Here is a 15,034-nt window from a genome sequence, read left to right on the forward strand (position 1 = left end):
TGTACCATCCTGGGAGCTTTTAACAAAAATGCCAAGGTTCTGTATGCATTGCGTGTGTCAGAGTTTAAAGCAGGTCTTGGACTAGTGCACCAAAAATTTTTACTTTAGGACTTGGGAAAAACTTTTCAAATCTGTTTTTTGTGATTGTGTCTCTAAAATTAATAGTAATCATTTTAAATTTAAAAATATGTACTAAGAGGTGCCTGGGTGGCTCAGTGGGTTATGCATCCAACTCTTGATTTTGTCTCAGGTTACTATCTCAGGGTCGTGAGATCAAGCCCTGTGTTGAGCTCAGCATGAAGCCTGCTGAAGATTCTCTTTCCCTTCTCCTCTCCCCCCAGCTCACTCTCTCTCTCTCTAAAAAAAAATGGATAAAAAATAAAAAAATATATGTGTATTAAAAAACTTAAAAATTCCCATTCTAATAATTGTGTTCCAAAGCAAGTAAATAATTATAGATCTATAGGAAACGTTGTATATACTAAGTGTAAAAACACTTATTATAGTATTTTTATAACAAAAATTGGAAATTATGTAAATGCACAGCAGTAGATGTTTGACTAAATTATGGTAATTCTTATCTTGAAGTACCATTCCGCGATTCAAAATTTTTTCTTCTCATAAATATTTATTAACATAAAAACCCCAGTTATAATTTTAAGTGAAAAAGCAAAAAGCCAAAGTATATTTAGTATGGCTCTAATTGGCTTTAAAAAGTTGACTGGGGGGGGGGGGGGGGGGAAGAAGTTGATGGTGTATATATTATATATACTTTGAAAAAAGACAAGAGTTTAGTAAACCAAAATGTTAGCATGAGCCACCTACAAGGTTGGATGGTGGGTAATTTTAATCTTTTTTCTTGGTGTTTTGTTGTATTTTCCAACTTTTCTACAAGAGGCAGTATACTTTTATACGTGATGGCATTGTTCATGGAAATCGTAACAATTTGCTTGCGTAACAAGGTTATGGTTGATGACAGTCATGGGAGGCATATCGGTGATTGAAAAATAGTTTCTGAAGTCAGAGCAGCCTACAAAGTGCTCAATGTCCCTCCTTTTTATTTATGACATACCTGCCCTTCCTGAAGGAACTCTTATTGAGATCATGGTGCCATTCATTAATGGCTGCCACATACGAATCATCGCTTTAAATATGGTGGCTGACAGGAAACCATTTGTTCAGGAAACACCGTAGTAAAAGTAAACGTGCATTATTAAAAGGAAGAGGAACCCTGAGACGATTTTATTTGCCGGTAGCCTGCCTGTGTATTTCTTACAAAACAAAACAACAAAGAAAGAAAAATCAATGATTGTTAGAGTTTTACTGTCCAAAGACAGTTTTAACCATCCACAAATCAGCAAGAAGAGAAAAAGGCTAATGCTGTGCTTTCGAGGTGGAACATGAGCCAGGGAGGACGCCAATATGGCTGCCGCATTTTCCCTACCTCTGAAATACCTATTGCACGCAGAGCGGCATCTGCTTCCCACAGCGCGTCTCCGCGCTCTCAGGGTGAGTGTTGTCAGCTGTGGGCTCCTCACCTGTGCTGAGGAATTACCGTTACTATCCTCAGATACAGGGAAACGGGAGAACTGGAAGGCAACTTTCAGAAATGAACGTCTCTCTTAAGTTTGGTTTTATCTGAAATAGTTCTAGAATGCGTTTTCCTCTTCGTCCCCAAGTATTTTATTGCTGAGTGTTTAAATGTTCTTCCTAATTTTTCTAAGAACGTCAAATGTATCATACACATGGCTTTTTTTTCTGGACACTTGAAAGACCGCTTTGAGCTGAAATTTTGTTGACGTACCACTATAAATTTTAATCAATGAACATACATCAAGGTTTGAAATGAAAGAAGATTTGTATAATAGTAGCCTTTCCGTTTATGAATTCAGGAGGATAAAAAATTCTCTGAATTAAAAAAAAAGGGCCCCTGGGTGACTCAGTTGGTTAAGCGTCTGCCATCAGCTCAGGTTATGATCTCAGGATCCTGGGATCGAGCCCTGCATCGGGCTCCTTGCTGTCAGGGAGCCTGCTTCTCTCTCTCCTCCCCATTCATGCTCTCTCTCTCAAATAAATAAACAAAATCTTCACAAAATTGTTTTCTCCGAACATATGCAGTTTCATTCAGTGCTGAGCCTGTCATTTAGACGTCCCTGTGTAAGATATTTGCAATCACATATTTTTCTGGGAAGTGATGATTTTTCTAAGGTTGAGAAATAGGACTCCTAGTTTCCAGTTGTTGTAATACAGAGCATTCCTACCCTCACCACCATTCAAAATCTTTTATGGAGCACATACCACACACCAAACATTGTGCAAGAGGCTGAAAATAGAAAGATAAGTAAGGTGTGGTCTTTGTTCTCAAGGAGTGTTCATATGAGTGAAAGACACAAGCCAAGGAGATGTATGGCCACAGTAACAGAGTAAATGCCACGTACCAGGTCCTGTGGAAGACGGAGGAGGACCTCCTGGACTTTGAACAACCACCTAGAAATTTCACCCGGTGGGGTGGTATCCTCGGTGCACTTCGGTAATAATGCTGCCGACTGATGATGAAGACGATGGTGATCACAGGGCCAGGCGCTGTGCTCAGCACTTCGCACGTTATCTACTTACTCTTCACCACAGCCAATGGAGTAGGTCAGGACCGTAATCGTAGTACGAAGTCACCAACGAAAAGACGCAAAGTTGAGCAACAGACCTGGGTCTGTCTGACATGGCGTCCCAGCCCGTAAAGAATGAGGGCTTTGAAATGCTACAGAGCTAGATTCGAATTCTGGCAATGCATGTTCTATCCGGGTAGCTGTGGGTCCATCACTTCACCTCCTGAAGCTTGAACTTAACTCTTCTATAAACTGGAGGTAATTACAACACCTGTGAACAATGCTGCCCCTTCCTACCTGAGAGCTGCTACCTCTCTCTCCCTTGCTGATGGAGCCCACCTCCGATTAACTGAGGCTGAAAACTCTAGATATTCCTCTTCTCAATGGCCCCCTTGCAACTAGCGTCTGGGCACATGACCAAATCCTGACCAACGCGACTCAGTGGGAGGAACAGTTCTTCTCTAATGCAAATTAAAGCGAGGGGCACACTTGGGTGGCTCAGCTGGTCAAGTGTCTGACTCTTGATTTCAGCTCAGACCATGATCTCAGGGTGGTGGGATTGAGCCCTGTGTTGGGCTCCACGCTGGGCATGGAGCCTGCTTGGGATTCTCTCTCTCCCTCTCCTTCTGCCCCTCCCCTTTCATTCCATGCGGTGCAAAGCCCAATGCTACTGTAGCCAGCTTGTGGTCCAAAGAGGGGTCCCATTGACACACTGAGGAGAGCTCCAGAAAAGACAGAAAGCAAAGCAGTCCTTGATATCCTCGAGCCAAGAACATCAGGGAGCGCTGTGAACACCATGAATAATACATTTTCTACATTTTTTAAGCCACTTTTACTTGGGCATTCTGTTACTCTTAGATACTGCATATTTATTGAGTTTTAGAGGAGCTAAAGTGTATGAAGCACTTAGTATAATATTTGCATATAGTAAGGCTCAGTCACAGAGGCTATTATAATCTTTTTGGTCAAAGTTAGCATAATTTTTATTTTGTAGCATTTGATCATTAGTATAATATGGAGTTTTCTCTTCTTTTTTTTTTTTTTAAGATTTATTTATTTGTCAGAGAGAGAGAGCACAAGCAGGGAGAGCAGCAGGCAGAGGGAGAAGCAGACTCCCCGCTGAGCAGGGAGCCCAATGCGGGACTCGATCCCAGGACCCTGGGATCATGACCTGAGCCAAAGGCAAACGCTTCACCAACTGAGCCACCCAGGTGTCCCTCTTCTTTCTTTTTTAATACCTAAGTTGACCAAATCTAAGCGTGTTTGTAATGTATAAAGCAGAGTCCATACTATCTGAGTTCTTAAGGGATTGAGCAGCGCAAAGTCACAGCTAGGTGAATTGGCAGGGAGTATCGAACTATTAGATGAGTCACTGCATCAATCATTAATTGCCTTCCAGACTCATTCTGTGATTGGCATTAAAGGATTATGGACATCCTAACGGACCGTCAGGAACGCACCTGTAGCTGTACTCTCTGCCGTGTTAGGATATAGCGAGAGGTCAGCAGTCTCCAACTCAGAAGAGAGCTCTCCCCCGAGTCCCACCGTGCTGCCACCCCCATCTCTGACTTCTAGTCTCCGGAACCGTAAGAAATAAATTTCCGTTGTTTATGAGGGAAACAAATGCCCCTGTAGTTAGCTTGGACTTATTGCCCGCTGCAGAGAGGGAGAGCATACCTCTTAGGGAATGATGGAGCTTTTCATTCAGTAAAAGGGTATTGGAAAGAACCTGTTAGGGGAGCCTGGGTGGCTCAGTCGGGTAAGCGTCTGCCTTCAGCTCAGGTCACGATCTTGGGGTTCTGGGATCCAGCCCCCCCCAAGCATCGGGTTCCCCGCTCAACGGGGAGCCTGCTGGTCCTTCTGCGCCCCCCACACCCTGCCCGCTGCTCGTGCTCTCTCTCACTGGCTCTGTCTCTCTCTCAAATAAATAAAGTCTTTTAAAAAAGAAAAAAAAGAAAGAACCTGTAATAGGATTGGGATTCGGGGTCGGGAATTTGCAGGGGGTGGGGAATCTAAAAAAGGGCGGGGGTTTGTTCTCGGTCAGATGCTACAAGAAAGCAGGGCCAGTTCTATAGTTGGGAATCAATCAATCTTATCTATGGAGAGGGGAGGTTAAAACAAGGGTAAAGTTGCCCTTGACTAATAAGTAGCAGTCAGTCCAGCTTAGCCAAGTGGGGAGATGTTTGGTGTTTTCTGAGTGACACACTGACTTTGTTTTTTGTCTCTGCTTGGACAGAATTACGGAAGGGCCTTATTTTGCCCTCACTCTCTCATGATCTTAGAGTGACGTGAGCTGCAGTGGTGTTCTGTGAGTTGATTTATGTCTCGTAGGGGAGTAGCCTGTGTAAGGCAGGCTTCCGAATGTCAGGGGCTGTCATTGCTGTGTTTTTTCTCAGTGCCAGGTGCAACCACAGAAGACACATGCCATCCTCTGCGTAATGCCATGTTTTGAAATTCGGAATGAAAGGCAGTAAGGTGATGGTGCTTTAACATAAAGGGAGCAAAATGCTGTGGTTTCTATTAATGGTTCATGTTGTTGGGAGATTCTAGAATTCTCTTGGGCTGATTTAAGGAGGTTAGGCTGCAAGTACCCCACCAAGAGCGGGAAGATCTTTGCTTAGAAGGGTATAGACTGGCCATATCCCTCACCCTGGTACGAAAGATAAAAAAGGTATTCTTCCTATGCGTGTTATTCAACCACACTTAGTTTTTGGCAATCAAATCTCATTTGTCATTCCTGGTTTAAAAAAAAAAAAAAATCCGGTGTTACCTTTTGGAAAATCCTTTGACTGTCTTTGGTTTCTCTTTGTGTTTATTCTTGTTTATATATTTAACAAGAGGTGACAGAAGATCATGGTACTAACTTGTTAATTAACATGCAGGGAGTGGTATTATAAGTCACAGATGAGCTTCAGTTGTTGTGAATTCAGTTCTCAAGTCTAGAAGTATTTTATTTTATTTTTTAAAGATTTAATTTATTTATTTGTCAGGGAGAGAGCACAAGCAGGGGGAACAGCAGATAGAGGGAGAAGCAGGCTCCCTGCTCAGCATGGGATATGGGACTCGATCCCAGGACCCTGGGATCATGACCTGAGCCGAAGGCAGACGCTTAACCGACTGAGCCACCCAGGTGCCCAGTTCTAGAAATATTTTAGAGCCACATGGCCACTTGCAAACAGATAGTAAACCATGAAACCATAGGAGTAATAATGACAACAAAAGCTGCAATTCAATTCTGGATTGCAATTGGGAAATACATCACATAGGAACTATTCAAGGAGACCCTTAATAAAAACATTTAATAAATGTCATTTCCGGAAACCAAAATTTTGAGATAGTACTTGGATAATAAAGGGAATAGATGATTGCTGAATAGATGTTTGCAAAACGGGCACAAAACTTCCTCTCACACGCTTACAGCACTATTAATATATGTGGTTTTAACTTAGGCAGCGTTTTCTTATTTCATTTTTGTTGCAAGAACCATTTTCTTCATTCAGAGAAACTAAGCACCCACATTATAAAATCTTTTTGTTTTTCATGCAAGAGGTCTCAAGGGGGAGGATTATCTTCGAGCTTTCGCGTTGCTTTACTTTTCCATTTTGTGCCTGGCCGTGATTAAGTTGCTAATTGTTCATTTTTCCCCCCTTCTCTCCTGGATCATATTCCGCTTAGACTTGTTCCTGCAGTAATAATTTATGATCCCCTATCAACCCGTCTTGAATTAATATGCATGCATCCAGCTCAACAATAGTCTGCTTTAGGATCTGCTCAAGATGAAAAGCGCAATGAATAGCATTTGACTGCTGCCTTCCCCTTCCGTGGGTCCCGACAGAAAGGCTTTAGTGGGAACATCGAGGAAGCCAGGCTAATGGCTTGGCTCTGCGGACCTCAGGGAGAAGGTCAGTGGAACGTACGGGTGAAGACACCGATGCATGGTTCTCAAACCTTATTGCGCATCAGAATGCCCCAGTGGGCGCATTAAAATGCCAGTTGCTGAGCCCTACACCCGAGAGTTTCTGATTCCTTTGGTTGCAGATAGCCCTGGAGAATGTACGTTTCCAGCGAGTTCCCAGGGGGTGCTGAGTCTGCTGATCCGGGGACCACACTTGAAAAACCTTCACTCTCTTGTAAATTTCTATCTCTTGAAACTCCCATCTCCGTGGGCTGTATGTTCCTGCTTTCAAGTCTAACCTTTCACCATGATGAGATCACTCCGGGGTGACCCAGGGTGAGGTCTCCTCCTGTGGCTACTGCCCGGGGTGGCTTCCTGGACCTTCTGGTGAGAGCCTGAGTCTGGAGTCCCAGTCTTCACAGGCTGGTTCCTGACTGGTTTTGCAGGCTTTTTGCTCACGTTCCTGATCCTTTATTTCCCTAATATCTTACCTGGGGCTCTGGATCCTTGAAACCTCTTCTCTTGGCCATACCTCCTGCCTGCCTCCTGCACCCACGTGACTTGAGGTGCCTGCCACCCGCTCTTCTGTTGGCATCAACTAGTGGTGGCCCACCACATTCTGCTGTCACTCAAGTCCTTCAGGAAACTTCTCACCTATAGAATTCTGATTCCGTTCAGTTCCACTGCTGGGATTATTATAACCAATTAGAATTTCTCTGGGGGATTTCAGGCACTTGGAAATGTGTGATTTGATTGGGTTTGGATGCGGGGGTATGTGATTATTAGCTGTCGAGTCATCATAACTTCAGGACAATGAGCAGTGGATGATTTGAGTAATAACTGACTTCTCCAAAAGTTCTCCAAAGGCAAACTTAGACCGAGCAGATGCAATGCGTATTTAAGAATTGTGTTAGTTTTGGGGCGCCTGGGTGGCTCAGTCGGTGAAGCGTCTGCCTTCAGCTCAGGTCAGGATCCCAGGGTCCTGGGATCGAGTCCTGCATTGGGCTCCTTGCTCAGCACGAAGCCTGCTTCTCCCTCTGCCTTTGTCCCTCCCCTCTGCCCACTCTCTGACTACTTCAGTTCTCCCTCTGACCCCCAAGCATTCACGTCTGTCCCACAGGCAAAATACACGCACCTCCTGCAGAGGTTTCTGGGGGATTTATTCCTTTATAGTGTCAGTTCAAAGTCCCAAATCTCAGCCCCAAATGGTCAGCTCAGAAGTCCAAAATGTCGTCATCTGAATCAGATGCTGATGAACCTCCTGGATGTCATTAGTTCTGAGCATTATTCCTTTATATTTGTGGATCTGTGAAATTAGACAAGTTATCTGCCCCCCACATGCCCCAGTGGCAGCACGGGCAGGAGATGACAGTGACAGGCATTTCCATTCAACAAGGGGGTAAATAAAGGCACATAGGAACTATTAGTCTAAAGCAGTTTTTTTAAAAAAGATTTTTATTTATTAGAGAGAGAGAGAGAGCACATGAGCACGGTGGGGGGGGGCAGAGGGAGAGGGAGAAACAGACTCGGCGAAGAGCAGGGAGCCCAACTCGGGGCTCGATCCCAGGACCCTGAGATCATGACCTGAGCCAAAGGCAGATGCTTAACCGACTGAGCCACCCAGGCGCCCCAGTCTAAAGCAGTTTTGATATCCAACGGGGCCAACTTCCTTGGGTTTCAAGAGTTGAAAGTAATCTTCCCTGACTCTTTGTCTCACTCTCCAGGCTCTTGGTTTTTCCCTCCTGACTCTTTTTTTTTTTTTAAGATTTTATTTATTTATGTGACAGAGAGACAGCCAGTGAGAGAGGGAACACAAGCAGGGGGAGTGGGAAAGGAAGAAGCAGGCTCATAGCGGAGGAGCCCGATGTGGGACTCAATCCTGGAACGCCGGGATCACGCCCTGAGCCGAAGGCAGACGCTTAACAACTGCGCTACCCAGGCGCCCCTTCCCTCCTGACTCTTGGTTCTGCCGGTTGGGTGAGGGTCATTGGAGGTCATTCTTAGACTGTTGCCTTCCATAGCAATGATGGGATTTTTTGTGTAGCCGACGTTTCAGGTATCTTGGGGAATTTATGGCCGATCCATAGGAACACATGATACAGTGATAAGCATAATACGACCCGAATGTTTATAAAGCTAATAAAATGGTTCCCCAGTTTTCAAGCCCGGAGCTGTTAACCACCACATGTCAGGTTGTGAGTCATTCCCCCCAGCAGTGAGCTCACACTCATAAGACGATGACTTCTCGAAGGAAGGAGCATCTGTCGGGAATGATCATCTGATAGACGATTATCTCAAGAACAAAACACGAGGAAAGCAAAGAATTTAAAAAAAAAGGTTTACAATCAAGGCTTTAAACAAAGTCCACTCACATTTCCTTAAGCCAGGGCTTCTCTAGAATAGTCAAACTCATCAGTAAGAAAAAGCCAACTGAATCCATTTGCGTTTGGGTGGTTAACTTCTTAATATAAAATAAGAAATCACCAAGACCTACTCTGGGCACAGCGTCCAGCACACGGAAAGCTCTTAGGGGGCCATTTCGGCAGTGGAGTTAATTTAAAATCCTGTAACGTTGGTGAGCACTTCCACGCAAAGCTGTCTTGAGTGGGGCCCTTGGACAAAGTCACGAGAAGGCTGAGACAGGCAAAAAGGAGGGATCTTCAATGATCTGAAGGAGACAGAGTAGAGGAAAGGACCACCTCGTAAATGAAACCTAGAACACAATCACGAATGTGCTTCTGATTCAGAGGGAGTCTTTGAGATTTCTGGATAGAGGAGAGGGGATAATGGTGTTGGAACAGCAGACCAGAGATCACGTTAGCAACAGAGCAGAAAATGGACTAGTGGACAGAGTGAGGAGAGGACAGGGGAGGCGGACACATGACAGCGATAATGTGGACATTTCGTTCTTCACAGAATGAAACAATGGTCTGGGCCCACCGTCAGCACAGAATGTTCTCTGGGGCATTTCTGGAGGAGCAGTCGTGGATTGGTGCTAATATAATCGTCATTTCTAGTTGGGTTTCTCCCGTGAACAGGGGTAAGCATGACAGTGGGTTATTGTTGCAATTACAGCAGTGTGTAAGGTTCTGTGAAGATTCGGTGTGTGGTCGGAGACGCGCACAGATTCAGCTGGTACGGACAGGACGAGAACTCCGGGTCTGGCCTTATTAGGATAATCTAATGGATACTCTTTATAGAGTTCCTCCTGGATGCAAAACCCCATATTGAGTGTCTTACAAATGTTATCTAGCTCAGTTCTCAAAGCAATCCCTGGGCAGTAGGAACTTTCATGCTGTTGTGCAGTTCAGGAAACTGAGGCTCCAAGAGCTATTGCTATTTGGCCTAAGGACACACGATTAGTCAAGAGGTTTGCCTGTGCAGTGCTCTGTATACTTTCCTTCATAGCTTGTCCATGAAATTCAAATGACCTCTTAACATGTCTGTCACCCACACCAGACTGTCAGGTCCCGAGGAGAGGACTCTGTCTTATTTCGCACCCAGTACGGGCCCTACGTGGGTGTTGAACTGAACTGTCTGCCTGAAGCCTGTGTTCTTGTCATCCGGCAGGTGTGCCAAGTCCCCAAACTCGGTAGCCTTAGGAATGTCCTAAAAATGTGGCAGGGACACAATTAGGGCCCAGAGGCAAGGAGAGCACAGAGTCTTAGAAGGCCTTCTAGAAATGACCTCTGTTCTCGTCAGAGGAATCGTTCTCAAAATTCTTCATTCATGCAAATTCTTATTTATTTTAAAAAAGATTTATTTGAGAGAGAGAGAGCACAAGCAGGGGGAGTGGCAGGCAGAGGGAGAAGCAGGCTCCCCGCTGAGCAGGGAGCCGGATGCGGGACTCGATCCCAGGACCCTGGGATCATGACCTGAGCTGAAGGCAGACGCTTACCCCACTGAGCCCCCCAGGCATCCCCATTCATGCAAATTTCTTGATGATGAGGAGAAACCGGACTCCATGAACAGCACTAATGTTACAGAGACACTGTTACAGAAATTCTTTGTTCTTCTAACATCCTCTCCCCTCCACCTCCCAGAGCACACAGCATCACAAGAGAAACTGGGCAAAGAGTCGTTGCATGTGTCCTGTGTTCCCGGCATTGCTGTTCGGCACCAGGTAACAGCAGGAGATGGGGCATAGGCCCATGGAATGCACAGATGAGCAGACAGTGATGAAGGCCCGACAGCAGCAAGGAACACGTCTGGGACTACATGCTCCAAATTAGCCTTTCCAGGTAGAGAAAGTACGGAGGACAATTAAGAGGCCTACAGGCAGCATGGTGATGTAGACATTCCCTCGCAAAGGGTTGTGTGTGAAGCCTGAAGCCAAGTGCTGAGCAAGGGTGTGTCCGAGAGGCAGGGTCACGATACCAAGATGGCGGGTAGGAAGGCTTGGAGGGGGAGAATGGTTAAGAACCGAGCACATGGGGCAAGTGGAGGCCAGATCCTGGAGGACCTTGTAAACCACATGGCCATTTGTAGCCTTCTCCCTAGGAGCCGCGAGAAGGCCCTGAGCACAGAGGGGAAGCACGATCTTCATGTGTTCCTCTCTGGGCAGTGGAGGGGAGCATGAGCTGAAGGAGGCAAGAGCCATTGTAGGGAGTTAGGGGAGGAACGCCTCTGTCTGCGAGGGTTAACAGGACCACCCCAGGAAGCACCAGGACCACGTGCATCACCAGGTTAATTCTCTGCCCGGCGAGACCTACTTTGCCTCCATCATGAGTCTGTCTGGACACTTGCTCAGGGTGGAGAGAGATGGATGGCGGACTGGCTTTGCCTACTCCTACAGCTTGACCCATCCAGACTCTCTCCTCCATGACGTCCCACTCATGTTTGACTTTCACGAGTGCCTGGAGCTCTTTTTCTTTTTTTTCTTTCTTTTTTTTTAAACTTGAATTCAATTAACCAACACACAGTACGTACCTAGTTTCAGATGTGGTTGTTCAGTAATTCATCGGTTGCGTATAACACCCAGATCTTTTCTTTTTAACTTGGCAACAGGCCTTTAATCCATGATGTTTTCTCCTCCTCCCACCCCCCAACCACTCTTTCTCCCTGCTCTGCTCATTCCCACTGGATGGCTGTTGTTCCTCCAGCTTTCTCGTCAAATGTCCTTTCCTCAGGGCAGCCCACCCTGACCCCTGAGATACGTCAGGCCCCTGTCGCACTCGCTCGCAGACATCCCGTGTTTCTCCTTCCTAAGTGCGTATCGCCGTTTGTATACATTATGTTTAGTTGTTCCTGCTGTTCAAAAATCTTTCAATAGCAAATGAATGAAATCCTACTCGAATGGGCTGAAGCCCAACACAAAAGAGGTAGCAGGACAGAGAGGCTAGTTCAGGGTCAGCGTGAGCGGGAGCACCGTGGTCCACGGTCAAGAGCTTGGGTTCTGCAGTGAGGCTGTCGGGATACTGACTCCACCTGCTGCTGGCCGACTGCCCACGTGATTTCCAAGTTACCCTATCTCTCCATCCCTCAGTTTCCCCATCTGTGTCCCAATGGTTCCAGCGTTAGGAAGATCAATACAGCGACCAGCCTCCAGGTTTTCTGCCAGCCCCTTACACAGAGAAATGAGAAATAAATGCTCCCTGTTATTGTCCGAGGCAGAGCTTCTAGTACTCCTTAGCGACAAAGGAAACTGAGAAACGGACACCTGATTCCATATTCCTGGAACCTCTTCTCCTGCCGCTGCATGTGGCTGCATTCCACGCCTCCTTTCAGGTCTCGGCTCACACATCCCCTTCTTGAGCTTGAGGCTTCCCTTCTGATGAGTAGGTGAAGGGGCTTGGGGTCCGCCTGCCCCGCGTCGGGTTCGGTCGGTCTGGGAACCAGGGCAGAGGCTGAGTTTCTGCCTGATGTAGAAACAGACTCAGCCTCAGCGGTGAGTTACGTGATCCCAACTCGGGGACCCAGTCTGCTGGTTCTACCCCCCAAAACCCACACCCTGGATATTGTTGTTTATTCTAAGGTCCGAAGAGGCAGAATTTCTGGGCAGGAATAATACGGGATTCTAGCCCCAGAACCTACCGAATAGACAGATGCACTGGATTAGAGTTTGGGCGTGGACTTGTTTATCTACGTGTTGTGTTGTCGTGGATTAGAGATCGGGTGTGGGCTTGTTTATCTGCGTGTTGTCGTGGATTAAAAATCGGGTGTGGGCTTGTTTATCTGCGTGTTGTTGTTTGAGAGGGAAGTGGATCTGGACAACTCAGGCTTTCCGACTCGCTGATCCGGAAAGGAGACTTTGAGATCTGGGTGAAAGACTTGGGTCTGGGACAGCCCCTTGGCTGTGGAGCCAGCGACTTGGCCAGGTGTTTTTCGCATCACGTCCAGCTTTCTCTCAGTAGAAGCAGAAGTCGATGGTTACCTGGCAGGACTTAGGCTAGCAGAGGCCAAACGGTGCCCTGCCCGGCCTGCTCAGGGAAGTTGCATGGCCACAGCGTCAAGTCCAGCTTCTCTTGTGTGGCTTCCTAGGCTGCTTCAAGCCCTGACTCCTTCCAGACTTCACCTTCATTTCTCACCACTCGCCTGTCTGGGTTGTTTCCCAGCCACACGGAACTTCTGTCAGTTCCTCAGCAGCCAGGCCCTCTCTTGCCTCTGAGTCTTTCATTCTTACTGGAAATTTCTTCACCTCTTTCTCTGTGACAGCACCAACCGTCACTGCCTCTGGAAAGCTCTACTCCCAGCCTCCCCCAGCCCACGCAAGACGCTCCCAATGCTCCAGGAGGACCTGTAGGACGTGATCTTACTTATATGTTTCAGGTCTCGTCGCTGGGCATAGTGCATATCAGCAAAAAATACACATTGAGAGACAAAGAGACCAAGTGAAGCAATGAATGAATGGATGGGCAGAATATACCTATGCTCCACGAATGACCAATCAGAGGGTTACTTTCAATAGGGAAAGACCTAGAAGGTGAGGGGTGTGTGGGTGTTCTTGGACTGGGTGCTCTAGACTAAGGAATTGAAGCCTGTCCAAAAGCCTTGGGAGAGCCCCAGGTCAAATAATAAAGTAAAAGAAAATAGTAAACTGATGTAGCCGAAATACAATGAATTCTAGAAAATGGACTGATTGTCATGAGCCCAAGTAGGATGGATAAACAGCAGCACTCAGCTTCAAGGACACATCTGCTAGCTTGCTCCTGAGGATGCAATCTACACTTCTCGAGGAGAGAACCTTCCATCTATAACACAGGTCTACCACCAACGTCGTCTTCAGACAGTTCCTCAAGGGCACTCTGCAAGAGCGCGGAACTCACGAACTGACACTTAGGGCCTTTTCCCCTTCTGACCAGGAACCATAACCCAAGATTGGATTGTAAGAACAGTAGGCTCCTCTGGCCATCCAGGGCAGGAAGAGAGGCTGCGACTTAGCTTGGCGCCTCCCTACCAGTGTGGGCCAGGCTTTGAAGAACTAGCTTCGTTGCAGGGAACACTGCCAGTAGAAGGGCCAGACAGGAGCCACTGTTATGAGCAAACACAGCAGCTTTGGTTAACAATTCAGGCAGCCAGTGGCCAGAGCGTTTCTAATCAGAAGTATTGGGAGTTGGAAGGTGTGTTCATGAGTGGCTTCAGCCAGCGTCAAAGGAACAGAATCCTCGGCGTCAGGGTTGAGTTCAGGGTTGGGGTCGGCACAAGTTCACGTGGGAACTACCAGCTGGTGGCTGGAGAAAGAAGCCAGGAGCAAGTGGAAGGGGTCAGGGAAAGTGACTCTGTTGTAGCACTGGCCTCTTCAGAGCGAGGTCAGCAGGGAACCATGTTAGGGCCTTCCTTGCAGGAAGGACCTAAAGATGGGGTGGCAGACCCAGAATCAGAGGACAGGGTCCCTAGATGCTCAGGAAGTCACAGGGATGGGAAACGAGGGGGGCTGATCCTCAGGGAGAACCATCTTACAGAATTCTGCACTAGGACATAGCAGGTTCCACCAGTAGGACAGATGGCGGCCTGTGGTTTCTAGAGCCGTGAGCACCTGGGAGGTATGGCAGCCACCCTCTGTCACCTTGGCAGAGAAAGAGAGTCATTACTAATGATTCATCCCAACGCATGGGGGGTAGGGGGCCTTCCAGCTGAGTGCCCAAGGAGGCGCCCGGGAGCTCCTGTGTCAGGGTGCTTCAGTGGGTGTGGGAGAAGGCAGCTTTGAAGTGGAGTCTGGAACTGAGGCAGGATGGTGAAAACACCCAAGGGGGGAGGGTGGTGAGAGCCAAATTCACTTTCAAGGCTCTTTGTGAAGTAAGGCACCAGATGACCATGCAGGGGCTTACGGGCAGGAGTGGTGACTTTGTTCCCAGGGCTGGGAGAAGGGGGAGGCATGCCCTAGACCCAGGGTGGGGTGGCAGTAGGGGACCTAGGTGGGCTACTGGATTAGAAGTGGTCTGACTCCTCCCTCTCTACTAAAGTGTGGTTCCTAAGACATTGGGTGGAGTCTCACATGTTCGCAACTGACATGAACCCAGCCTATGTGACGTCAGTCTGGGCAGCGACAGAATTCAACACCAGGATTTCTCACTGTGGCTCATCAGGGTGTAAACCA

Source organism: Ursus maritimus, unplaced genomic scaffold (assembly GCF_017311325.1).
Source record: "Ursus maritimus isolate PB19 unplaced genomic scaffold, ASM1731132v1 scaffold_5, whole genome shotgun sequence".
Classification (NCBI taxonomy): Eukaryota; Metazoa; Chordata; class Mammalia; order Carnivora; family Ursidae; genus Ursus; species Ursus maritimus.